Raw genomic sequence first — 25543 nt, forward strand, 5'->3', positions numbered from 1 at the left:
ATGGCATTTCAGGATCTCCTGGTTCAAGTTAGAGGCCTAGAAGACTCCAGACCCTTCAGGTGGTTTTCCTTTGTCTCTCCAGCCTCATTGCATACCATCATATTCTATTGGAGAACTTCACTGCAGCCATCCCTGGTCATTGCTCCTGGGTTCACATCCTCAATGATGACGTTGTCTCTCCTAATGGCACTGGGACCTTCAGCCAAGACATCCTCTTGAGAATCTCTGTCCCACTGAACTCAAACCTGAGGCCAGAGAAATATCATCACTTCAACCATCTTCAGTGGCAGCTCCTTCACCTGAATGGGACCTTCCCCCCCAACATGACTTGAGTCTTGTGTGGACAGCTGGGCATATAACCAAAGCTCCTTCTCCTCCACCATCGTGACTGAGGTAAGAAGCCTCATTTAAACGATCAAAGTGTTTAGAATGAACACAAAGAATATACTTGCTTTATACAGTTAGCCCCAGGTGAATACTGTAATCAGCCTTTTCCTCATTGTAACTGCTCAGCTATACTATAGCAGTCAAGAGTATTAGTATTGAGGTTAATGAATGCACTGAACATGAACCTGTTATTACATCATTTAATCTAGTGAGAAAGACTTATAAAGGGTAATGTTATGCTAGGTCAGTGGTTCTCAATACTCTTTAAAAACAGATGCCCATAGTAAATAAATCAGAACCTCTGGGCCAAGGATCCAGGCATCATTATTCTCTAAGCTCTTCAAGTGATTCGATGAGTAACCAAAGATGAGAGTTACTATAGTAGTTGAATTATAGACTGCTAAGTGAAGTCAAAGGCAGAGCTCTTATGTTACTTATAGGATGAGGGAAAGCTTCTTGCAAAAAATATGTTTGAGGTAATATCTGAAGAATGATATAAATTAATGTAATAAAGGAAATTGTTAGTCCAAAAGGAAAATGAGTATATATATAGATAGATGAATACAGTCTGTTCAAAGGATATGAGATAAGAAAGAGTGATCCAGCTTCCTCTGAAGGATTGAAATAAGTCAATACTTCCAGAGTGTGGGATACCAGGGGAGACTAGTTGGAGAAGGAAGTAGGACCCAAATAGCAGTGGATCAGTTGCATCATACGTAGGAGTTTGGAGTCAGTTTCCACTAAGAGTTTAAACTCTTCTAAAACTGCTGTGCTTCTTTCCTTCTCTTCCAGTGGGACCTGGTATGTGAATCTCAGTCATTAAAATCAATGGCTTAATCCCTATTTATGGTTGGACTGCTGCTGGAAGGTCTGATATATGGCCATCTTTCAGACAGGTGAGTGCCACCTCAGTTTCTGATGGGCTATTTATCAACTGCTATATTCATTCCTTTATTTTAGAAATCTATACTGAGTTTTGTATGTTTTGCATTGAGCTATGTGTTGACTTGTGTCTCTGACTCCAGGGCGCTACAACCTAATAAGAGTACTTTATACATAAACTGGAAATCATAGTCTAGTGTGATCATCTGTTCAATGTTTTTCATAAGGAGGACAGAAAAAAAATCTAAGTCAGACTCAAAGAAGTTTCAGGAAAAGATTTTCAGAGCAGAGGCTAGGATATGAGGTTTAGGACTAGAAATTGGCTTAATGTAGGGAGAGGAAAGGGTTTTGAGGCAGAAACAACCTATATGTTTGAAAGCACAAATTTGTGAAACAGTATCATTGGCCTTGACAATGTTCTGAACCACCCAGACCCTGTGAGATAAATGATTATAGACCCTTTCAGGCTGGTCATCATTTCATACCTGCAATGTAGGTGCACACGTGAAAGTGTAATCATCATTATAAAATATGCAGACTGTGTAGTAATGTGGCACTGATGCCACGGTAAGACACTGCACCTGTAACCTAGATGCCGATCCTAGTGAAATGCCTTTAATAGGTAATACTTGTAACCACATAAAGTTAATAACATTAAGAATCTTGGATAACATGGCTTGAGAATAAGAAGTCTGAAATTTCCAGTGTCCCGGGAGAGCTTCTTCTCAAAGAGGCAGTCAACCACTGCTGTCACCCAAGCATGTCTCCTATGAGGGTACTGAGGGGACATTAATGCCTAAGGACATCTGCCAGCCAATTACATTTAGTAGTCTCTAGCTAAAAATTATAACCTTTGATTTTATCACAGTTAAATATTGCCCACATAGATCTTTGAAGCAGAGTTCATTTCCCCCAGTGTTCAGACTCAAGCCTCTGTACCACTAACTCAAATAGCATAATGAGTAAATGAATGAATGAATAAATGAATAAAGCCATTTAATTTTTAAAATGAAGATAAATAAGTTTTCTTGGAGCTTAGGTCCAGGTTAATATCCATCAAAAGTAGAATGAAAACATAAACTGTGGAATATTCATATAAATTTATATTCAGCAACAAGAAAGAACAAAATGTAGTTACATGCAAAAACTTGGAAAAAAACATTATATAAGGACATAAGGATCATACACTGTATGATGCTAATTTTTATAAAGATCAAAAGCAGGCAAACTAGTTTTATGGTACTAAAAGTCATGATATTAGATATCTTTGGTGGGAATGGCGACTAACAGGAGACACAAGATGGGCTTCTTGAGTGATAGCAATGTTCAATTTTGATCTATGACTGGTTAAATGGATTTTAACCCATTTATTTTGTGATACTTAACAAGTTTGTATGAAATTGATATGTGCATTTTTGTACATAACTTAAACTTCAATGAAATGTTTAATAGGAGATATAATAATGATGAGGGTGGGACAGTTGGGTTGGGAGAATAGTTGGGTAGGAGATAATAGTGACCAGTTGTTAAGAGGACTGATTTCAATACCCTTGGCTCAGATTTGTAAAATGATCCCATCACATCTTAAATCATAAAGGGTATTTTAGAAGCTATTAAAGGAACCTTAAAGTTATCAAGTTCAATTCCCTATGAAATGAAGGCAGCTCTACATTTCTAACTAATAACCACCTAGCTTCTGTTAGAAGACTTTTGAGAATGTGTAGCTCACACCTTTAAAAGGCACCACTGGCTAGTGTTTGACTTTTGTTAATGTAACACATTTCATCCATATACCAAGCTAATCTGTGCCTTCTCAATTTTTTTCTATCTGTCCTTCCTCAGGATCCAAGTGACACACCAATGATATTCCATTGGACTTAGAATAAAATATAAGTTTCTTACTAGGTTTCTTACTGTGCTTACTGTCAAGCATAAGATTTGGCCTCTGCATCCCTTTCTCACCTCATCTCCTGCCACCTTCCCCCATTCCCTGCTAGTCTTCAAAACATCAAGCTGGGTTTCCACCAGATACCATTGACATATGTTCCTTCTGCCCCAAATATTCTTTTTCCTACACATTGCTCAGCCTATACCTTCTAATTTCTTAAATTTAAATGTGACTTCCTCTAAGATCTCTTCCCTAGGTCCCATTTGTTTATTCTTGCTTTTATATCTTCTAGGAGAAAATTTTTTAAATGTATGTCAGATAATGTTTTGCCTATGTTTTCCTCTAGGAGGTTGATTGTATCTTGTCTTATGTTTAAGTCTTTAATCCATTTTGAGTTGATTTTTGTATATGGTGTAAGGGAGTGTTCTAGCTTCATTGTTTTACATGCTGCTGTCCAGTTTTCCCAACATCATTTGCTGAAGAGACTGTCTTTATTCCAATGTATATTCTTGCCTCCTTTGTCAAAGATTAGTTGACCAAAAGTTTGTGGGTTCATTTCTGGGCTCTCTATTCTGTTCCATTGGTCTATATGTCTGTTTTGGTACCAACACCATGCTGTCTTGATGACTGTAGCTCTATAGTATTGTCTGAAGTCTGGGAGAGTTATTCCTCCAGCCTCTTTCTTTCTCTTCAGTAATGCTTTGGCAATTCGAGATCTTTGATGGTTCCATATGAATTTTATTATGATTTGTTATAGTTCTGTGAAATATGTCCTGGGTAATTGGATAGGGATTGCATTAAATCTGTAGATTGCCTTGGGCAGTGTGACCATTTTAACAATATTGATTCTTCCAATCCAAGAGCATGGAATATCTTTCCATTTTTTAAAGTCTTCTTTAATTTCCTTCATCAATGGTTTATAGTTTTCTGTGTATAATTCTTTCACCTCCTTGGTTAGATTTATTCCCAGATATTTTATTACTTTGGGTGCTATTTTAAAGGGGATTGTTTCTTTACTTTCTTCTTCTGTTGATTTATCGTTAGTGTAAAGAAATGCAACTGATTTTTGAACGTTAATTTTGTAACCTGCTACCTTGCTGAATTCTTCAATCAGCTCTAGTAGCTTTTGTGTGGACCTTTTAGGGTTTTCTATATATAGTAACATGTCATCAGCATATAATGACACTTTTACCTCTTCTTTTCCAATTTGGATCCCTTTTATTTCTTTCTCTTGCCTGACTGCTGTGGCTAGGACTTCCAGGACTATGTTGAATAGGAGTGGTGATAGTGGGCATCCTTGTCTTGTCCCAGATTTTAGTGGGAAGCTTTTGAGTTTTTCACCGTTGAGTACTATGCTGGCTGTAGGTTTGTCATATATAGCTTTTATTATGTTGAGATATGTTCCCTCTATGCCCACTTTGGCGAGAGTTTTTATCATAAATGGGTGTTGAATTTTATCAAATGCTTTTTCTGCATCGATTGAGATGATCATGTGGTTTTTGTCCTTTCTCTTGTTGATGTGATGTATTACACTGATTGATTTGCGTATGTTGAACCAGCCTTGTGTCCCTGGGATGAACCCCACTTTGTCATGATGTATAATCTTTTTTATGTGTTGTTGGATTCTATTTGCTAAAATTTTGGTGAGGATTTTGGCGTCTATGTTCATCAGTGATATTGGCCTATAATTCTCTTTTTTTGTAGTGTCTTTGCCTGGTTTTGATATCAGGGTGATGGTGGCTTCATAGAATGAGTTTGGGAGTATTCCCTCCTCTTCAATCTTCTGGAAGAGTTTGAGAAGGACTGGTATGAGTTCTTTGTATGTTTGGTAGAATTCCCCGGTGAAGCCATCCGGTCCTGGACTTTTATTTGTAGGGAGGTTTTTAATTGCTATTTCTATTTCCTTTCTAGTGATCGGACTTACTTACAAGCTTCTGCACAGCAAAGGAAACCAGAAATAAAACAAGAAGAAAACCTACGGAATGGGAGAAAATTTTTGCAAGTGAAACCAACAAAGGCTTGATCTCCAGAATATATAAGCAGCTCATATGACTCAATAAGAAAAAAATAAACAACCCAATCTAAAAATGGGCAGAAGACCTAAACAAGCAATTCTCCAAGGAAGACATACAAATGATCAAAAAGCACACGAAAAAATGCTCAATATCACTAATTATCAGAGAAATGCAAATCAAAACTACAATGAGGTATCACCTCACACCAGTCAGAATGGCCGTCATTCAAAAATCCACAAATGACAAATGCTGGAGAGGCTGTGGAGAAAGGGGAACCCTCCTACACTGCTGGTGGGAATGCAGTTTGGTGCAGCCACTATGGAAAACAGTGTGGAGATTCCTCAAAAGACTAGGAATAGACTTACCATATGACCCAGGAATCCCACTCCTGGGCTTGTATCCAGAAGGAAATCTACTTCAGGATGACACCTGCACCCCAATGTTCATAGCAGCACTACTATTTACAATAGCCAAAACATGGAAATAGTCTAAATGTCCATCAACAGGTGACTGGATAAAGAAGATGTGGTATATTTATACAATGGAATACTACTCAGCCATAAAAACTGACAGCATAATGCCATTTGCAGCAACATGGATGTTCCTGGAGAATGTCATTCTAAGTGAAGTAAGCCAGAAAGAGAAAGAAAAATACCATATGAGATCGCTCATATGTGGAATCTAAAAAACAAAAACAAACAAACAAACAAAAACAAAGCATAAATAAAGGACAGAAATAGACTCACAGACAGAGAATACAGACTTGTGGTTACCAGGGGGGTGGAGGGTGGGAAGGGATAGACTGGGATTTCAAAATTGTAGAATAGACTACACTGTATAGCACAGGGAAATATACACAAAATGTTATGATAACTCACAGAGAAAAAATTGTGACAATGAGTGTGTATATGTCCATGAATAACTGAAAAATTGTGCTGAACACTGGAATTTGACACAACATTGTAAAATGATTATAAGTCAATAAAAAATGTTAAAAAAAAAAAAAAGATCTCTTCCCTAACTCCCCATTCAGTGAGGCCTCCACCCAAGTTACTCTCATGTCATTTCCCACCCTTTATTTTTTTAAGGGAAATTTTATAACATGGCCTTTTAAAGGTCACACTTCTTCATTGAGGGGTAGCAGAGACCAGCTAGGAGATATTAAAATAACCTAGAGAAGAGTGTAAATATAAGAGGTAACCATGGAGATGATAAAATAGACTTGGATTTAGGAAACGTTTTGGAGGTAAAGGTGATAAGACTTGCTCGTAGTTTAGATTATTTTTCACTACTGAGGGATTTCTAGTGAGAGAAATAGATATATAGGGCATATAGGCTTTTGGCCTAAACAAATGAGTAAATTTTGTTGCCTCTTTACAAGATGGGAAAGGACTAGGGTAGAAGCAAATCTGGGGAGAAAGTCAAGATGTCTACTTTGACTTCCTGAGGTGAAGTTACCTATTAGACATGCATATGGAGATGACATAGACAGGGATGTGAAAGTCACAGAAGAGGTCAAGGCTGGATATGAACTTGGACATTATTAGCATATAAATATTTTGTAGTTACAAGAATGTAAGAGGTAATTTAGGAAAGAAATGCAGCTTGATACCAGTGATACCAAGTAGATTCAACTTTGCCTAAAGAATAACTCACTATGTAATCATCATTTACGTCACCATGACTGGGGCTGTTGTTCTCTTATCAATGATCACTCAAGTTTTCCGGGCTTGGGTTCTTTGTCAGATTTTAGATCCACCCAAAGTTGTTCATTATACACTATGTATCCATCCATGCCTTCATTCCTTTTTCACTGTCATTCACTTTCCCCCTAACCTGTGGTCTCATCATTAACTCATATCAAGACTGACACATATGTTCATCCTATAATTTCTCCTGGCTTCCTCTCCTTCTCCTCCAATCAAAAATGCACATGAAGCTTCTCTACTTATCTTCATCAAACAGCATTTTCATCACAGTGCTGATATATTAGTCATGATAGTTAGCTACCCAAAAATCCTAACCAATTATCATAATAAAAGGATAATGCTCACCGATGTTTCAGTCAAATATGGCAGGGGGGTCCCTCCTGGGCATCCATCTTTCAGGCAGTGGTTCATGAAACTAACTTGCTTCATTATAGACCTCCAACATCTGTGAGAAAGTGTATAAGACCACAGTGGACCTTTCATGGCCAGGTCTGGAATTGGCATAACACTCTTTGCAACATCCAACTGACCCAGTTTTAGGGCCCCTGGTAACTACAGTCAATTTTGGGAAATGTTGCCTTCCTGTAATCCCTGAAAGAAGGAAAGGAATGGTAAGACTCTAGCAAGACTGCGCCAGCCAAATTTCTAATGAATCAAAAAAGTTGAATTAATCATTCTCCTCATTCATGTGTAGTATCCTCATTGGTTTGGGCAAGACTTCTTTCTTAGATGTAAATCTGTTTGTGTGCATTCCTATTTGCCACCATTCCCATCCTTCACCAGAGAGATCATTATGTGTTTGCTATTTATCTCTTGATTTGTATATGTTATTTAAAACATGCAGGTATTCTAATTTACATAAAAGGCATCATGTTATTTATCCAATCTCTTCCTTACTTGTTCACTCACCATTATGTTTTTGAGATCTACTTATATTTCTGTGTGTATCTAGTCTTTTGCTTCAAATCACTCCATAGCTCTCCAGGGTGGGCCCCCAACACTTTTTTTCCTATGCTCTTTCCCAGTGATAGACTCCCAGGTTCCCACAACATTTCTAGCACCACACCTATCTCTAATATTAACAGGTTGCTATACATCCCTTTACCATGAAGTTTATTTTCACTAAGAGGCTTTAATCTTTAGAGCAATTTTAGGTTTGCAGAAATATTGAGAAGAAAGTACAGAGTTTTCATGTACCCTCTCACACACACAATTTCCTGTATTATGAACATCTTGTATTCATATGGCACATTTTTCATAACTGACGGGCCACTATTGATACATTGTTGAATAAATCCTTAGTTTACATTAGGACACAATCTTTGTGTTGCACAGTCTTAGGGGAAATGCATAATGTCATGTATCCATCATTAGAGTATCTCCCTAATGCCCTGTGCTCCACCTATTCATCCCTCCCTCTGAACCTCTGGCAACTCGTACTATGAAAATTTATTTAGCATATATAGACTGTCTTCATACTTACTGTATTTTCATTTCTCAGTTTTCCAATGATTGCCTTTTCATCATGTGCTCAACCGCAGCTCTTTTTTAAAACACAATTCTATTCTGAGTTCTCTGATACAAATATAGTAATAAAATATATGTTGTAAGAATACTCAGAAAGTAACACATTTACCAGACTTATAATGACAAGTATACTATTAAAGTAAGAAATGTTTCAGAGCAGGTGTCCAAAACCAAGGGTTGTCCATATATTAATCCTACTGATAATTTAGTATCAGCTTATGTAATTTTGTTCAAGATGACTCCAGAAAGGGCCTTTTTTCTGCCATTCCCTGACATACAGCCCTTCTTTTTATCTTCCCCTTCTTTTTTCCTTATTCTCTGTATCCCATCATCCTCTCCTCTGAACTTTCTATCAGTTCCTGCACTGAGGGGAACAGTTGCTGGATGGTCTTCTGTTTGAGCTGAAACATATTTCTCAAGGTGTTTAAGCCTAGACACAACTGAGAGTGGTTTTTACACAATCTACCTGCAGCTTTGATGCACATAATCCCACTCTTCTTTTCAAATAAGTATAGCCTTTTTCTTGATAATGCAGACCCAAGTATAGATCTCCTGATTTCACTTCTCAGTGCTCTAAATTCAACACACAAATCCACTAACCTGAATGCACATATTTTATAATAAAACACTTGTGACAACTTTCATATTTTATCTTTTATTTCACTGGAGTAAGAGTCCTCCTGGTGATATGCTGGTGAGTAAATTTGAACAGTCTCATATTGACAAATAGGGAGCATTACATCTGTCAGTTCTACTGTTGACAAATATAACTATTCTTCCAACTCTGAAGTGCAATGTTTCACTTGTTAAACATTTACCCTAAATTTCAAGATGTGTTGACTTTTGTCAAGTTTCCAAATATTAACTTTGTTCATAAATAACCTGCTCTGGTTCAATGTTTCTTAGGTTTGGGTGGAAGATGGTACTCATCTTGGTGTTTATTCCATTCACCATTGCTGACACCTGTGCAGCCTTTGCTCCTACCTTCATCATGTCCTGCTCACTCTGCTTCTTGGCAGTGTTCTGTACCATGACTATGTTTGCAAACTCTTCGAGTGTAAGTCAATATTTTGAGCCTTTTATTGTCTCCATGCCTTTAATTGACCTTGAAATTGCCCTTTTGTCTGAAACTACTATTATTATCTGTGTTTTCTTCCAGTGTCAGAGTGGGCAGTTCCCCAGAAGCTAGTTATGGTAGTAATGATAATATTAAGTTCCTACAGTATTGGGAAGACTTGTGGGAGTGCTACTGGGGAGCAGATTCTTGTCTCATCATAGAAAAAGTTCAGAAACAAGACATGGAGGTCAAGAAAGGAGAGCAGTACACAGTTGAAAGAACTTGGGTTCATATTCTAATAGTATGGGTTACAACTCTTGGTTATTCCTAACTCTGTGATCTTAAGCAATTTAGTTAATCTAAAGCTCTGTTACCTCACCTGCAAAACAGGGATATTAATATGTATACCTGTCAGGGTTGCTATGAGTATTAAATAGGACAATGTATGCAAGTCATATAATACGATCCCTAGCATGCACTGAGTTCTCAATAAATGATAACCAGTTCACCATCCAGAAAAGAAAGGAAGGAAGGAAGGAGGAGAGAAGAGAGAGAGAGAGAAAGAGAGAAAGAAGAAAGAAAAAAAGAAAGAAAGAGAGAAAGAAAGAAAGAAAAAGAAAGAAAGAAAGAAAGAAAGAAAGAAAGAAAGAAAGAAAGAAAGAAAGAAAGAAAGAAAGAAAGAAAGGAAGGAAGGAAGGAAGGAAGGAAGGAAGAGGAAGGAAGGAAGGAAGGAAGAAAGAAAGAAAGAAAGAAAGAAAGAAAGAAAGAAAGAAAGAAAGAAAGAAAGAAAGAAGAAAGAAGAAAGAAAGAAAGAAAGAAAGAAAGAAAGAAAGAAAGAAAGAAAGAAAGAAAGAAAGAAAGAAAGAAAGAAAGAAAGAAGAAAGAAAAGAAGAAGGAAGGAAGGAAGGAAGGAAGAAAGGAAGGAAGGAAGGAAGGAAGGAAAGAAGGAAGGAAGGAAGGAAGAAAAGCAGGGATTTATTAAGTGATAGATAGTACACTCTCAAGGGGACAGCAGACAGACCCAGGTGGGAAGCTGCCCAGAGTTTCTTTGGCAAGCTGATTATATGGGATGTAAAAATGAATGGGCAGAATATTTATTGGTGGGGAGGGGTCTGAGGTAGACTTTCATAATCTTCATCCCAGCTCTACCTTCCCAAAGGGAGGAGGGATTTTTTGTCCTTATTTAGTCTTGATCAGGAAGTTGGGTGAGGGCATAATGAGCAAAAGGTTACATTCAGATGGGGATATAATGAGTGAAATTTTACATTCAGATAGTGGAGATTTCTGTTTTGTCCCACATTTTTTGTCTGCCTCCAGGACACTTGTCAACCCAAAATGTAGGGTTTCTTATCAGTCCAGAGGTTCCTGATTTTTTCGGGCTGCCCAAGGACCTCCATTGTTCACAAGGTGTGTGGTTCCTGCCATTTGGCCTGTGTCTCCCTTTCTCTGCTTATATCTAGCTACCTGCCTACTCTAACAGGAGGACTGGCTTTTGCTATTCAAGACTGATAGACACTGAAGCTGACAATGACTATACCCTTGCTTGTCTTATTCTTATTCTCCAGGTATGGACACTCTCCATATTCACCACCTGTAAGGAAGGCTGTGATGAGAACAGAGAAGAAAATACTGACACTTGGGATCTGTTTAGATCCTGGCAGGGTCCTGAGCCATGGTCTTCATTAGTACCAATTGTGCCATTTGAGGAAGAAAGAAAAGAGGGAATAAAATGACATGCTACCTAGAAGGCTAGCATTTTTCAGTTATCATTGTATCATAAACACAGCATTATCATGAAATCATTTTTGTTAATAGAAAATGATATACCCACTTATTTATAATGAGAAAATTGTTTTTTATTTAACTTTGGAAAGTATTGTGTGATGGAGATGGTTTGAGGGCTTTTTATCATTGTAAGATTGGATATAAGTAAAGGAAAATCTCCATAACAATTTGAAATTGGAAGTGTTTATTTTCTCTAGCACTAAGAATTGGCATGGGGGATGATTTCAGCAAAAATGACAAATGAAGACTTCCAAAAATGGGTTGCTCCATAAAAGAAAAAAATCTGCAAAAAAGTTGTCAGAATAAACTTTTTCAGAACTCTAGAAATCAACCAAAGGTTTGCAATAATCCATGGACTCTTGTTTGAGAAAAATGGCTGAATCTCAGAAAGAATAGTGAGTGTTGAGGTATTTTAACATATCCTAGTCCCATTTACTACTCCCCAGCTATACCATAGCCTTGAAAATTGATGACTTACTTTCTAAATAGTAGGGGGAGAATAACAGAACTTGAGTTATTTCAAAGCGTCATTCACAAAGACCAGTCATTATTTGACCTGCCATGGTTTCCATAAGATCCTATTTGAAATCCCTTTCTGTATTTGACCAGCATGAAAGGACTCTCCTCGTGGAGCATTTGCTGAAAATATTCACTGGCAAGTGTTTTGAGGTCACAAGATTCCTGAATTGATGAATAACAATTGGGGAAATAGATGCCTAACAAAAAGGCTTAAATGAGAAAATATCTATACTGACCTATCTATGAGAAATATCTAGACTGGCTTTGAAAAGCTCCAAAATATTCTTTGGAGTCTAGAAAAACATGCACATGTGTAGAGCTGTGTGCATACTCATGAATGTCTAGAGAAAACCCTAAGCTCTCACCTCTGGATGACCCGGAGGTTCTGTACAAGTAGTAAGCAAAGACAAAGACACAGATCACACTGCCTGGTTGAGTGTTGAAAGCAAGCCCCAACACACTCAGAGCATCTCAGTAAAGTCTGAGAGATTTATTGGTTGCAGGTCATTAATTCATTAGCTGACCACTATGCTAACCAAGTACAGACTTCAGTGGCCACACATGAATAAGAATATAAATCTTACAGAATTAGTTCACAAAAAGTCACTAACCAACTGAAAAACAACCACTATAACAAGCAGCAACAATATCTAATTTCCAGCGTTATCACATTATATTATTTAAAAGATACAATGTTCAACAAAAGCTCTAAGCCAAACAAAGAAATAAGAAATTATGACTTTTACATAGGAAAAAAAAAAGCCCAAACAATATAAAATGCACCTGAGGAAACCCAGATGTTAGCTTATTAGACAGAGGCTTAAATCTGCCATATAAATATTCTCAAGACATAAAATAAAATATCCTCAAAAATTAAAGAATGAAAGGAGAAGATTCAAGATGGTGGCATAGGATGATCCTGTGTTCACCTCTTCCCATGGACACACCGAAGCTACATCCTTATATAGAACAATTCTCTCCCCAAAAGACTGGAGAACAGCTCTTCCACAAAAAGGACCAAAAGAGAGGGGGAAAGTCATATTGAGATGGGTAGGAGGGGCAGAGATGCGGTCTTGCCAGGACCCCCATCCCAAGTGTAGTGACCCACAAGCAGGAGGGATATCACAAACTCAGGGCTGCTCTTGAGGAGTGAAGTGTTTGAGCCCATGCTGGGCACCCCAGCCTGTGGGACTTGCACTGGAAAGGTAAGCGTCTAAAATGATAAAGGAGTCAATCCAGCAAGAAGGTATAACATTTATAAATATATATATACGAGACATAGGAACACCAAAATATATAAGGCAAACATTAACAAGCTAAAGGGAGAAATTGCAATACAATAATAGCAGATGAATGGATAAATCATCCAGACAGAAAATAAATAAGGAAACATTCGCTTTAAACAACACATTAGCTCAGATTAATTTAATGGATATACACTAAACAGTCCATCCAAAGGCAGCAGAATACACATTCTTCTCAAGTGTACATGGAATATCCTCCAGGATAGATAACATGTTAGGCCACAGAACAAGTCTCGATAATATTAAGAAAATTGAAATTCTAGGGAGGAGATCAAGATGGCTGAGTAGGAGGATGTGGAGCTCACCTCCCCCCACAAACATATAAGAAATACATCTACGTGTGGAACAATTCTCACAGAAAACAAACTGGAAATTGGCAGAAAATCTCTTATATAATCAAAGCTGCAAGAAAGACCCCCCACATAATTAGGTAGGACAGGGTTAAAAAAAAAAAAAAGATATTGGAACAGGACCAGTGACCCTGGGAGGGAGCTGTGAAAAAGGAAAGGCCCACTCCAGTGGCCCCTCACCCTAGGAACACCCTTTGCTGACTGAGAGGTCTGTTGGGACGGATAGAGGAGCTTATATGTGGAATCTAAATTTATATGTGGAATCTAAAAAAAAATACAAATGAATCTATATACAAAATGGAAACAGACTCACAAACAGAAAACAAACTTACAGTTACCAAAGAGGAAAGGGATGGGGGAGGGATAAATTAGGAGTATGGAATTAACAGATACACACTACTATACAAAATAGATAAGCAACAAGGATTTACTGTATAACACAGGAAAATACATTCAGTATCCTATAACCTATAATGCAAAATAATCTGAATATATATATACATATATAACTGAACCACTTTGCTGTACCACTGAAACTTACACAATATTGTAAATCAACTATACTTCAATTAAAAAATAAAAAGCTTCTGCACAGCAAAGGAAATAATAAAGAGTCAATCTATGGAATGAGAGAAAATGTCTACAAATCATATATTTCATAAGGGGTTCATATCCAAAATATACAAGGAAATAAAAAACTCAATAGCAAAAAATAGTAATAATCCAATTAGGAAATAAAGGGTCTGAATAGACATTTCTCAAAAGAAGAAATACAGATGGACAATAAGTATATGAGAAGGTGCTCAATGTCACTAATCATCAGGGAAATGTTAATCAAAACTACAGTGAGATATCACCTCACGCCTGTTAGAATGGCTATTACCAAAAAGACAAAAGACAGCAAGTGTTGGGGAAGATTTGAAGAAATGGGAACCTTTGTACACTGTTGGTAGGAATGTAAACTGGTACAGCCATTATGAAAATAATGCAGATTGGCAATCATTATAACATTTTATGGCCTGATATTCAACTTGCAGCTCTTTGAGAGCAATGATTTTCTGTTCCAGGTTATCTTTGAAGCTGTCATCCTCACAGCCAGGTATGATGCTCTTTCAACATTGAATCATATGAGTCATCAAGTAAGCCAGATACTGTTCACATTCCTGGTAGGAATTTCCATTCTAGTCAATGAGAAAAGGAAGTGGTTTCCCCCGTTGCTCAGAGATTACATTGGTCTTACCTGCTTAATGCCAAAATAATGCCATTTTTCGCTGAGAGCCAAAGGACTTCCTGAAGTCAGGATGAGGGTTTAGAATGAATACTGACATTGTTAGCAGGACATAGGCTTTTACATAGAATGAGTATCAGTAAGGAATGGTTCAGACACGTGGTTGTCTTCATTACATCCAAGGAGAACTTGGATATCAGTTCCAATGACACCTAAAGTTTCTTGAGAATAGTAACTAACCACTTGCCCTTTGACCAATCAGACTTTTAATAACAGTCATAGAGGAGATAGGCCTTGCAATTACATCCCAAAGCAGGGACACAATGCTCTTACTTTCTCTGTCTAGGATTCTTTCTGATTTTTAAGGTCTCCATAATTTGCCTATTTCCTTATCCCTATATATTCACTTTTGAGTCTGGTATTAAATCACCATAAATGCAACACTTTTTTTTCTGTATATATATATTTTTTTAATTGAAGTATAGTCAGTTTACAGAGTTGTGTCAATTTCTCTGTGGTGTACATCATAATGCTTCAGTCATACATGAACATACATATATCTGTTTTCATATTCTTTTTCACCATAAATTGGCACAAGATATTGAATATAGTTCCCTGTGCTATACAGTGTGAACTTGTTTATCTATTTTATAGATATTAGTTAGTATCTGCAAATCTCAAACTCCCAATTTATCCCTTCTTATCCACTTTCCCCCTGATAACCATGTTTGTTTTCTATGTCTGTGAGTCTGTTTTTGTTTTTTAAGTAAGTCCATTTGTCTTTTTTTTTCAGATTTCACATATAAGTGATATCATATGGTATTTTTATTTCTCTTCCTGGCTTACTTCACTTAGAATGACATTCTCCAGTTCATCCATGTTGCTGTAAATGGCATTATTTTATTATTTTATGGCTGAGTAGTATTCCATCATACAGCTTCTTTATCCAGTAATCTGTTGATGGACATTTAGGTTGTTTCCGTGTCTTGGCTATTGTAATCAATGCTGCTATGAACATTGGGTTGTATGTATCTTTTGAATTAAGGTTCCCTCTGGATATATGCCCAGGAGTGGGGTTGCTGGCACATATGGAAGAGACTTCCTGACTGAAGTATTATTTCAATGAAATAAAAATCACTTGTCTTAAAGCAGAGAGGTGTACAGTAGGAACAAGGGAAAAAGCTAACCTTAATATGTCTCTTAATCTGCCCTAAACAAGGAAGCGATTAAGAAGCTAATCCAGCCTCTCTTATGTAATGGTTATGAGAACATTAGTGGTCACTACACTTCACATAAGTCTCAGAGCAGGAACATATTTTCAAGACCCCAGATTGGTGGGCTCCATCTTCCTCTTGATGCAAGCTTACTTCCTTATAGGCAAGCCCTCTCCATTGCTTTAAAGTCCTATTTTTTTAAATTTTATGTTATTGAGTTATAGTTAGTTTACAATGTTGTGTCAATTTCCAGTGTAGAACACAATTTTTCAGTTATACATGAACATACATATATTCATTGTCGCATTCTTTTTCACCGTGAGCTACCACCAGATCTTGTATGTATTCCCCTGTGCTATACAGTAAAATCTTGTTTATCTATTCTATATATACCTGTCAGTATCTAGAAGTCAAATTCGAACTCCCCGTCTGTTCCTTCCCACCCCCCTACCCCCTGGCAACCACAAGTTTGTATTCTATGTCTATGAGTCTGTTTCTGTTTTGTATTTATGTTCATTTGGCTTTTTCTTCTCTTTCTTTCTTTTTTTTTTTTTTTTTTTTTTAGATTCAACATGTGAGCAATCTCATATGGTATTTTTCTTTCTCTTTCTGGCTTACTTTACTTAGAATGACATTCTGCAGGGACATCCATGTTGCTGCAAATGGCATTATGTTGTCGTTTTTTATGACTAATTATCAGAGAAATGCAAATCAAAACTACGATAAGGTATCACCTCACACCGGTCAGAATGGCCATCATTCAAAAGTCCACAAATGACAAATGCTACAGAGGCTGTGGAGAAAGGGGAACCCTCCTACACTGCTGGTGGGAATGCAGTTTGGTGCAGCCACTGTGGAAAACAGTATGGACATTCAAAAGACTAGAAATAGACTTACCATATGACCAAGTAATCCCACTCCTGGGCATATATCCAGAAAGAACCCTACTTCAAAAAGACACCTGAACCCCAATGTTCATAGCAACACTATTTAAGCCAAAACATGGAAACAGCCTAAATGTCCAACAGATGACTGGATAAAGAAGATGTGGTATACTTATACAATGGAATACTACTCAGCCATAAAGTCCTATTTATATTGTTTTTATTGACTAAAAAAGTGCCTTTTTGAACTTTCAGTGTCAGTGGTTCCCAGGATGACATTTATTGCCAAATGAAGTCCTAATGCTGGCTTCTTTAATCCTGAATTATCATTCTAGAGCTTGTTTTTCTTCACACTGTCTCCTCATAAATAAGTCCAGTCCTTTTATTACTGTCTGGTGGAATACCTGTCCCTAGTCAAAAATTGTTCCTGCACCCTTAATTCTAAACTGCTCAGGGCACAGGTTATAAACTCTTTGGTTATCATCCGTATACATTTCTATGTCCTACAGACAGTGTACAGAAAATATTAGACAGAGTAAATAAAATAAATATTTCCTGACTTTCCCTACCACTTTCTTTACTGGCAATTCTCAAATGTGCAATGAGAATTGAAGGAATTGACTCTTCAATGTTGAAGCTCTAACATTCTACAGTCTACATTTCTCAGCTTACCAACCCTTCCATAATCTCTGTTATGTAGTAGTTTGTCTGCCATGTTTCACACTTGCAAACCCTTCCTACAGGATCTTTTCATGATTATTCGAGAGTTGACAGATTTCTTCAGCCACAATATCCTGACTCTTACTGGTCTTCCTCTGTCTAGAAATGCAGACCCTCTGTGTGGCTCTATGAGCTTGAGAACTGATGCTCTTTCTGCTGCTTTCAGTCATTCTTCCATCCACCAGAATGAACCCATTCTCACCATCCCACCATTCATATATATATATGTATGTATATGTGTGTGTGTATATATATACACACATACATACATACACATACACACACACATATGAATATATATATACATATATAATAGAATATTACTCAGTCATAAAAAGAAATGAAATAATGCCATTTGCAATAACATGGATGGACCAAGAGATTATCATACTAAGTGAAATAAGTCAGACAGAGAAGGACAAATATTGTATGATATCACTTATATGTGGAATCTAAAAAACTATACAAATGAACTTATTTACAAAGCAGAAATATTCTCACAGACATGGAAAACAAACTTATGGTTACCAAAGGGGAAAGAGGGGAGGGATAAATTGGGAATTTAGGATTAACATATATAAAATAGATAACCAACATGAGCCTACTGTATAGCACAGGGAACTATATTCAATATCTTATAATAATCTATAATGGAAAAGAATCTGAAAAAATAGATTTTTATATATATGTGCATAACTGAATCACTTTGCTGTACACCTGAAACATCATAAATCTGCTATACTTCAATAAAAAGAAAAAAGAAGCTTTAAATTAAAAAAAAAAAAACTACTTCACAGGATCGGTGCTTTGGGTATCCCCATTTAAATAAACATAAAACTGAGGTTTAGAGCAGTTCCCAACATGATACTGTCAAAGTTAGGAAACAGTAGAGGTAAAACTTCAGATTTGCCCTCAAAGCCCATGTGTTTACAACCCTGCTGTATTGCCCCCTATAATGAAATGAAAGTAATAAACAAGAACTTAGATGTATAGATTTTACAACATTTTCTTCATATTGCTATTTGCACCCTAAGTTCAACAGCTGGAGGAATCAGTATAATGTTCAATGGGTTTTGAGCAGCCCTGTTATCTCTTTTGATTATTCTAACAGTATACGCTCCCCACCTGCCCTGGATCACCTATGGAGACTTCCCCATCTTCACTGGTCTTGTTGTCTTCCTCCTTCCTTAAACCAGGAATCAGCCTCTTCCTAACACCATCCAGGATGTGGAAAAAGAGTGAGTAAACTCTCCAGCTGTCATTAGGGAAGGGCTGAGTACTATAGCTCTGTGATAAGGAAGGCAAAGGACTATCTGGGGTTCTCTGTCCTTCATGCAGGCTCAGACCTGGGTTATTTCCATTTGTGTCCACATCCTTTAGCTCAGTAACACCCTGCTCACAATGGTGTTGGATTTCTCTTGAGGCTCTGTAGATCCCACAGACCACCTAGCACCAGGAGGTTTAGTCACGGAAAGGCCAAAATTAGTCTTCTTGTGACTGATACATGCTCTCTTCCTCTCCCTCATAGGAGACTCCTGATGTTTTTTTATAAATCTGCTAAAACTCAAATGCCTCATTCTCTTCCCTCTAGTTTTGTCATTCATCAAGCCAGCGAGTTCCTGATAAATTGTGGGGAAGGGAATTAGATTGCCTTATAGATATAAACCTTTTTACTGCTTCAGTCAGGGAAGAGTTTTGGGATGGAGCATAGAATAAAATCCTTCTTGCAAAGATGACAGCATAGCTAAAGGAAGTGGATCTTGTTGGGAGAACTTTGAGATTTCATTAAATTTTCTGCCCCAGGTAATGAAAGTTTTGAGGAAAGAGAGAAATTAAGGAAGTAGGAAAACAGAGTTTGAAATGAGGAAAAAATAAGAAAGTACCCTTAAAATCTTCAATTCACCTTCTGATTTTCCTATAACGTGATTGGTCAAAGGTCTAAAGAGACAATGTGGAGAGTAGCAGGTATGAGAGCCTTTCCCAGAATAATAGTGTCGATATGTAGAGGGTCTTGGATACAAAGCTGATGGATAGAAGGCCAGCTTATCCTTGGGCCTATAGTGTTTATGCATTTATTCTACATCTTTGTTGTTTGTTTCCTGATTTTTGTCCTTCTTGGATTTCTTTTCCGCAGCAGAAGAGATTCAAGAAAAAACAAAGCAGGATGATATTTACATAAAGTAACCTTATTTTAAGGAGTTCCTAAGAGCTAATCAAAATCAGAGCAAAATAAGGAGGGAAAATCAGATTGTTCCTTTATATGCGAAAAACTAACCAAAAATATAATAGACAGATGGATGCTATTTACAGTTACAGCACTAAATATATCAATTTTCCCAAAATAACTTATGAGCTTAAGTAATTTTAACAATCACTTGGTTTTGGAAAGAAGTTACAAAAATTGTTCCAAATTCATCTAGAAATGAATAATAGCCAAGATCAAGATTTAAAAAAAAGGATCATCACAGAATAACAGTGGAGCTGGCGGGTATGTGATAAAGCATATGCAAGACTTTGTTGTAAAACTTCAACCATCAAAATGGTAACAGCAGATGCAGCCACAAATCAAAATAATTCCAGAAAAACACCCAAGTATGTATAAACACTTAGCATATGAAGTTTTGGTACCAAAAATCACTTCTAAAGTGAAAGATTATGTAATAAATAACATTACTTAGCTCTTTAGAGGTAAATTCACAACGTTGTATTGCTTTTCTTTTGCATTTTCTCTGACTTCATATATTAAACAATTAGCATGCATAATTTTGGGGTTTTGGGTTTTTTGTTTAGTTTTGTTTTGTTTGTTTTCGAGGAGTATTTAGATATATTTATTTTTAGAGGAGGTACTAGGGATTGAACCCAGGACCTCATGCATGCAAAGCGTGCACTCGACCGCTTGAGCTATACCCTCCCCTCTAACATTTTAAAATACTATAAATGCTGTCAAGTATTAAGGAGCAATTGACATGATAAATGATTTCAAAATGTATATGTATATATGTACATATTCAATAAACATTATAAGTAAAATTATTCTCCAATACAAAAATGAACAAAGAGCAAAAACAATTTTTAGAGAGGAAAAGCCACATGAATAAAAATTATATGAAGAGATACTCAGATTTAATAGTGATCAAAGAAATGTACACTAAAATTAAATACCAACCTTCATTTACCAAAGCCACAAAGACTTTTTATGTGCTACTCATTCATGGAGTGGGTGAAGTGCAATGAGACTGACACTCAACAGTGTGTATAAAGTAAAGCGTGTTATAAAGCTGCTAAAAAAAAAAAAGTAGTGTGGCATTCTTACCAAGAGCTTCAATATGAAGTTTACTCATCCAGTAAACACTTGTTGAGCTTTTACAACCCGCTATGCTGGTTCCTGTCATCTACCAATAAAGAAAATCAGAACAATCTGATTTTCATTCTGGATGCTCTTTTTCTCCTTTGCCTTATTACCCTGGTGAGAAACTCTAGCACAATGTAAAATAGAAGTCTTGAGAGTAAAACTCCTTGCTTTATCCCTGATTTTTGGAGGAAAGCATTCAGTACTTCACTGTTAACTATGAAGTTTATAAATTTTCTGTATATTCCCATTATCAGTTTAAAGAAGTCCCTTTTATTCCTACAATGCTGAAAATTGTTATCAAGTACAGATGCTGTAAAAAAAAAAAACAGAAGTAATTTTCCAGGTATGTTGAGATGATCTTTTTTCTTCCTTATTAGTGTCCTATGTGGAAAATTATAGTGACTCATTTTCAAATGTTAAAGCAGCTTTGTAATTCTGGGATAACCTCCACTTGGACATGACATTTTTATATAATATTGGACATGGTTTTCTAAAATGATGTTGAGATATTTTGCATCTATATTCATGAGAGCTATTAGTCTGTACTTTCCTTTTCTTGAAATATTTTGTTTTTGCATTAGAGTAGTTCCAGACTCACAGAATTAGTTTCAAAGTGTTTTCCCTCTGAAAGAGTTTGTGTAGAATTGAAATTATTTCTTCTCTAAATTTTCTTAAAATGTAGGGTGTAGAGTTCACCAGTGAATATATATGGCCCCATAGAGTTTTTTTGTTTGTTTCGTTTGTTTGTTGTTTTGTCTTGTTTTTTTTTTAAAAAAGGTATGAGAGATTTTAACTACAAATTTCATTTCCTTAGTAAATATATAAGGGTATTAGGTTATCTATTTCCTCTTCAGTGATTTTTCTCCTCATTGAGAGTCATATATTTCTGCTTATTTGCTTGCCTCAACTTTTTATTTAATGCATGACATTATTAGTTTTCTTACTTAGATGCTTGATTTTCTTTATTCCTACAGATATCCTTGGACTATTCTGGGATATGCCTAAATTGCTAGGAAGTAGTCTGATTCCCTGGCTCTTGCTTTTAAGCATTCTTAAGTAAAGCATAGAAACATTTAGTCTATGGTTAAACACCCCCTACTACTACTGAGCCAAAATTCTTGTGAATATACTATCCAGTGATCACTGAATTATGAAGCTTTCTATCCTGCCTAGAAGGAATAGGTACTATTCCTATCATGATGTGAAATCCAGAAACTTTCAGCTCTAATCATTTGCATGGGCCTTTCCCCAGACATGGGTGTTTTTCTCACATGCATATGCCAATACTTGTGATGCACCCTATGTAGATCTCTGAAGCTGTCTCTTTGTGTAGGTCTCTCCTTACTGTAGCTGTATGCTCAAACCCTAGCCTTGTGAATCTTCCAAGGCATGAGCAAAATTTTCCTGGTAGTGAATTTCCTACCTTGAACATCTTTTTCAATCTGGATATGTTACCGAGTCCAAACTCGTTCTGCTCGCCACACGACAGGCCAATAAATTGGGAGTTGAGGTGTTGGGGCAAGGAATAGCGACTTTATGTGAAAAGCCAGCAGACCAAGAGGATGGCAGACTGATATCTTGGAGAACCATCCTGCTCCAGTCAGAATAAAAGCTCTTTTTATACAAAAAAAAAAAAAAAAAAACAAAAACAAAAAAACAGTGGAGGGGGTGTGGTTGGTTGTTGCAAACTTCTTGGTATAGGAATTCTTTGTTCCTGCAGCTGTCCAGGGGGGCCCGATCATCATGATCCTGCAAAACCTCCAAGAAAACAAATGTTATTTTCTATTCTGCAACTTGTTATCTTTGCATTAGTGCAGAGCTAGCAAGACTAAGCCTAGAGAACAGGGCACAGTGGTTAAAGCCAAAGGAAAAGATCTAATATAGAGTCAGATTTGGGTTTTTTTCTATTACAGATAGGCTGAGAATTCCAGTTATCAAGTCCTGGCTCCTTTGCGTTTGTTTAACTGTCCTTCCCTCTATTTATCGCTCTCCTTTCACATTTTATTATGAGCAGCGAAAAGAAACCAGCAAATACCTTGCTTGTAAGTCTTATCTATAGATCCAAGTTTGTCGTTTACAAATCCTGCTTTCCACATAAATGTAGAACACAGTTCCACTGCACTTTCTGGCAGTCAGATATGAAGGATCCCCTTTCCTTCAGTTTCTAGCCATGTTAAATTTGTGGTAAATACAGTCATTCCATGTTCCTCTATTTCTGTATCCATAACTGTGTACTTGCTATTCACTCTGCCTGAATATCTTCTTCTACTGTTTAATTTTCACCTATTCCTTCTTAACTCTTGAAGATCTGCTCAGTCCAAATTCCTCACTGAAATCTCATCTCTACAATTAATACTTCTCTCCTTTATGCCATTTATTCAGTGGCATTAAATGTTGTCTCACTAATTCTTCCACAGCATGTTGTACATCTTCCATACATGACACTTAGGATATTAACTATTTCTCTTTTAATGGACTAGGAGACCATTAAAGACACTCAACTTCTTCTATATACAGAGATATACATGTTGTTGCAAATGCCAAGATTTCATTCTTTTTTATGGCTGAGTAATAGTCCATGTATGTATACCACATCTTCTTTATCCAGTCATCTATTGATGGGTACTTAGGTTGCTTCCATATCTTGGCTGTTGTAAATAATGATACAATAAACATAGGGATGCTTATATCTTTTCAAATTAGTGTTTTCATTTTCTCCAGATAAATACTCAGGAGTGGAATTGCTGGATCACATGGTAGTTCTATTTCTAATCTTTTGAGGAACTCCATACTGTTTTTCCATAGTGGCTACACCAGTATGCATTCACACTAACAGTGAGGCTCCCTTTTCTCCAGATCCCCAACAACACTGTTATTTGTTGTCTTTTTGATAATAGCGATTCTGACAGATAGTATCTCATTGTGGTTTCAATTTGCACTTTTCTGATGATCAGCAATGTTGAACATCTTTTCATGTGCCTGTTGGCCATCTGTGTGTCTTCTTTAAGAAAATATTCAGATCCTCTGTTTATTTTTTAATTGGGTAGTTGTTGGTTTGGTTTTGCTTTTGTTGTTGTTGTTTTTACATTGAATTGTATGAATTCTTTGTATATTTTGGGTATTAATCTCTTATCAGATATATAGTTTGCAAATATCTTCTCCCATTCAGTAAGTGGTCTTTTTGTTTTGTTGATAGCTTTCCTTGCTAGGCAAAAGATTTTTAGTTTAATGTAATCCCATTTGTTTATTCTTGCTTTTGTTTTTCTTGCCTGAAGAGACATACCCCAAAAAAATTACTAAGACTGATGTCAAATAGCTTACTGCCTGTGTTTTCTTCTAGAAGTTTTATTGTTACAGATCTTAACATTGAAGTCTTTAATCCATTTTGAATGCATTATTGTGCATGGTATGAGAGAGTAATCCAGTTTGATTATTTTGCATGCACTTGCCCAGTTTCCCCAACAAAAAGCTGTCTTTTTCCCATTGTATACTCTTTCCTCCTTTGTCATATATTAATTGCCCATATACATGTGGTTTCATTTCTGGGCACTCTATTCTGTTCCATTGATACATGTGTCTGTTTTTGTGCTGGTACCATACTGTTTTGATTACTGTAGCTTTGTAGTATAGTTTGAAATCAGGGATCATGATATTTCCAGATTTATTCCTCTTTCTCAAGATTGTTTTAGCTATTCAGGGTCTTTTGTGTTTCCATACAAATTTTAGAATTATTTGTTCTAGTTCTGTGTAAAATGCCGTTGGTATTTTTATAAGAATCACATTGAATCTGTCGATTGCCTTGGGTAGTATGATCATTTTAGTAGTATTAATTCTTCCAATCCACGAATATGGTATATTATTCTATTTGTTTCTGTCATCTTCAATTTCTTTCATCAGCCAGCCACCTTGGGATCAGGTCCCACTCACCAGCAGGCCAACACCAGAGTTAGGACACCCCAAACCCCACAGACATCCATGTCAAGAACCAGCCCCACCCACCAGCTGGCTGACATCAGCTCTAGGACCCCCAAGACCCTGCAGCCAGAAACTTTGGGACCTGACTCCACTCACCATCAGTGCCCTTTGGGGTCCTGCTTTCCCACCAGCAGGGCAACACCAGCTTCAAGACCCTTGAGACAGCCACCCCTGGATCCAGGCTTACTCACCAGCAAGCTGATACTAGATTTGAGACATCCCATACCCTGTAGCCACCCATCCTGGAACTTGGCTCTGCCCACCTGGGCTAGGACTAGCCCTGAGACCCTCATGGGCCCTGCAGCCAGCTGCCTTGTGACCTGGCAGCTTCCACACAAAGCAGGTCCTGGCAACCAATCAGAATGAGGGCCAGCCATACCTACCAGACCATCACACAGCCTGCCACAATAGAAGGACCTACACAGTCCATATAAAGGGCACCCCTGAAGCACATAGCTCTGGTGACCAGAGGGGACTGCACTGATGGGATGCATAGGATGTCTCCTACAAATGGAGCCATTCTGTCTCAACCTGGGATCACTTGTTCATCTTCAGCAGCCTTTGAAGAGCTCCTTAATCAAGCTGGAAGTCTAAGGAGACCTCCAACCTTTTAGATAGTTTCCTTATTACTTCAAACATGATAATACACTCTCTGTTCTCTTGCAGAACTCCACTGAAGCTATCCCTGGTCATTGTTATCAGAACCACATTCTCAACTATTTGGGATCCTCAATCCTCATGCCAAAT

The 25543-nt window shown here is 37.1% G+C and overlaps 1 pseudogene; it reads left to right on the forward strand.

Annotated features, from left to right (window-relative positions):
• Window positions 1-11399, forward strand: LOC105070192 (steroid transmembrane transporter SLC22A24-like; annotated as a pseudogene).
• Window positions 11400-25543: the final 14144 nt, after the last annotated feature.

The sequence above is a fragment of the Camelus bactrianus genome, chromosome 10, assembly GCF_048773025.1.
Source record: "Camelus bactrianus isolate YW-2024 breed Bactrian camel chromosome 10, ASM4877302v1, whole genome shotgun sequence".
NCBI classification, from domain to species: Eukaryota; Metazoa; Chordata; class Mammalia; order Artiodactyla; family Camelidae; genus Camelus; species Camelus bactrianus.